Consider the following 3,430-nt stretch of genomic DNA (forward strand, 5'->3'; position numbering starts at 1 on the left):
GCAGTTCTAAACATGATTTAAAATGTTTTACTTTCCTCCTTGTCTCTTAACTTTTTCTTTATGTTGTAAAGACATGTGCACAGAAAAATGTTCTTTTGACAAAGGTTAATAAACTTAGTTTCCTGATTAAATAATAACATTTTGTATGTTTGACTTTCTCTCTGGCATATTATATAATGTTTCTGTAGTTACGAATCCAAACAAACCAGCCAACTAGAGCATCCCAGTGTTCAAATCAAAATTTTGGACACAATCTTATTTATTCTGGAAGATGCTCAATTCTACACATAGTTCAGGGAAGACACATCCATAAGAACATCCAAAATTTTATGTTACCAAACTCTCACATGTGATTGTGCTCTGTTGAATAGTACCAACCACATCTACAAAGTACCAAGGCAGAGGAGTCATGTGTGGAGACCAATTTGCTTTTGCTGCCACAGTAAGTCACAACCATCATCTTCCAGATTTCCAAGCTGTTCTAGAATAAGGAGTAGTCCTTTTTTTATCTGGTGGCTTAAAGTACGAATAAATAGGTGCTGCTGGATACTCTGCATCAGGATTTTCTGCCATCATTTTCAGCTTTGCTTCAATGGCTTTAATCTTTGCAGTGACACTTAGGTTAGACTGAGTAGGCTCAGTGCTTGAGGAAGGTTCAAGACTGATTGGAAGAATCTTGTCATTTTTGTTATGATTGTATCTCTTTACTTGAGCATGTGCCCATCATACCACCAGCTTCCTAGACAGTGCCAGCTTGCCATTGAGACACTGGATGGCTAGTTCTGCTTCCTGCTTAGTTTCAAAGTTAACAAAACAGTACCCTCGAGGCTGTCCTTCCAAAGCACCTGACTTGTGGAAGAGGAAGTCGAACAGCTTCACCTTACCAAACTTCTGGAGGAGCTTGAGGAGGTGGTATTCTGTGATTTGGGGGTCCAGGTTGCCAATCCATAATCTGTGCCCTTCCTGTAGAAAGCCCTCCCAAAGGATGGATGCATTCTCCAAGGGAAGAGTTTTGGTTTCTGCTTCCATCAATCTCTGGTGGCCTTGGCATTGTACCCTCAGCTCATGCCCCGAAAGCGGGTCCTAACTCCGGGTCCGACAGACATCTAGGTCCATCCACTTCAACTCCGCCAGCCCCATTTTGTGTTTTCTAAAGAAAAAAATGAAGTATTTTGCCACTTTAAAAATGTTCTCTGAATAAAAGGGTCTCCACTAGCTAACTGTAGAAAGTTAAGCTGTTCAGAAACAGAATGTATACAGCTGGTCTAAAAGACCAGAGGGAGAACTGGGCCCCAGTCTCTTTTTCTTTTTTGTCAGCGTCTGAAGGTGAAGAAGGTGCTGTACAAGAGTAGGAAGAAGACGGGCACTCTGAAAGGTAAGGCCCTGCCCTTCCACCCCAGAGGTGACTTGCTCTCCCCTGTCCACAAGAGACAGAGCCATACTCCAAAGAAGATCAACTGCAGAGACTTGAGAGGAAAGATTTTTTATTGAAAAATGTTTCTTTTTCCTTGACAAAAAAGGATAGTTCAATCCCACAGACCAATGAAACAGCAGTTTCTCCCTTCTGTCCTCTCTCACCGATGCACCCAGGATACCTGCAGTGCTGGCATCTCCCTGGGTGTGGATGACACACTCAACATTACCCAAGGACAAGAGTAAGTCCTTGCACAGTACTCCTTTGCATGAGGGGCTTTTCATGTTAAAATGTTAACAACAAGGTGATCAAAATGCTCTTGAAATGTCTACTTCTCTTTGTTCATTAATACTGTTCACAAGGACAACTAGAGATTTCGTATGCTTTGCTAAAAAGAAAATCAGGCATCTCTCAACTTTAGAGTGTATGTGCCTGCACAACCAGGAGGCTTGTCTTTTCCACAGGAAACTCTGGATTATCCCATGGAAGGTGGAGAACAACTAACAACCACCTGACCCAGGGGCTGATCCCTGGGTGAGCAAAGGGGCATAAGTGTTTTTTGCATTTAGAGTCAGTAGGGAAATGATAGATCCTGCCTAGGGCCCCCTGAGCATATTTATAGGATCAGGAGTCCTGGCCACACTCCAAAAGTATCCATAAATCCATAGTGATTCTGGAGAAGAGGCCATCCTGGCAGGTTTGAGCACCCCATACCCACTGTGTGATTCAGGGCAAGCCTCTTATTTCCACACCTAAATTCTAAGGACATGGTAATTTACTTAATTCATGAAAAATGATGGAAACTATGTCTGGTTAGTGATACCAGTGGGCCATCATTGTCACCTCAGCCTCTGGATCACTGTCAGTGAATCAGTGACAGACATGCTAGTCAGGCTCCCTCTCCCAGGTATATTCCAGTGCACCATACCTGAGAAAGAGGGCACCTCCACACAGGTCAGAATTAGTCTCAATCACTGCCTCAAGAAACCCCAAATCAGGATGCTCCCCAGCCCAAGTGTCACAGTCACAGTGCACAGAAGGAGTGTTCCCAGTGTGCTCTGGGAGGCCTTGTGCCCTGCCCTCTTATGTCTCCCATGGGCTAGGGGCCCAGGAAAATAGTTATTACACAGTACTGTTTAAGGAAAAATAGGAAGGAGAAAAGTCTATACGTGTTCAATACAAATTTTTCTTTGTCAATATTTTTGATTTGAGGTTAGTTGAATCCATGGATGAGGACAAAGAAGGTTAGCAGGGACTAAGGCTATAGCTCAGTGGTAGAGCACTTGCCTCACATGTGTGAGGCATTTGGTTAGATCCTCAACACCACATAAAAATAAATAAAATAAAGATATTGTGTCCATCTACAACTAAAAATATATATATTCAAAAAAAGGTGGTTAACAGTATATATTATATAACCCACAGCACATTACAAAAGGGACTGCTTAGTATTTAAAACAATTAATAAAAGCCTTTGTTTCTAATGACTCTGCTATGACCCTCAGGGCAAGTTCTTTGCCACTGGCAGGATAATAAATGCATTCCCAAAGTCCTCATTTCTTGCAGTTGTGACTAGTTTATCATAGGTTTCACTAGTCAATTGGCAGATGAAGCTTGTTCCCATAATAGTCTGTAGGTTCTTGGCAGGAATGTTCTTAAGCCACAAGGCCATTCTGGGTTGTTTATAACTAGAAAATGTCATCTGCAAGTCTTGCAGAGGGATACCCACAGCTGGGGTCATTACACTCTGCTTAGAGGAGTAACTGACAGACACCCCTCTTCAGACCTTCTGCATGGAGAATATTCCTCTTCATTGCCGACCCCAGGATCCACAGGGACCTGGACTGCCACAGGCCAGGGAGATATCCTACCACCTGCTCTCTAACAATGAGGAAGACAAGGACACCTCTTCTGCCTGATATGCACACACAGGTTCCAACACTTTCTTCTGCACCCAAGCTACCTGTACTGCACAGCTCCTGGAAGTGCCCTCGGGAAGTGCCCTGGGGCCCAGGA

At 43.4% G+C, this 3,430-nt stretch overlaps 1 pseudogene; it reads right to left on the reverse strand.

Annotated features, from left to right (window-relative positions):
* Positions 1-456: 456 nt before the first annotated feature.
* LOC144251322 (putative RNA-binding protein 18 pseudogene) lies at positions 457-1,029 on the reverse strand (annotated as a pseudogene).
* Positions 1,030-3,430: the final 2,401 nt, after the last annotated feature.

The sequence above is a fragment of the Urocitellus parryii genome (genome assembly GCF_045843805.1).
Source record: "Urocitellus parryii isolate mUroPar1 chromosome 13 unlocalized genomic scaffold, mUroPar1.hap1 SUPER_13_unloc_10, whole genome shotgun sequence".
NCBI lineage: Eukaryota > Metazoa > Chordata > Mammalia > Rodentia > Sciuridae > Urocitellus > Urocitellus parryii.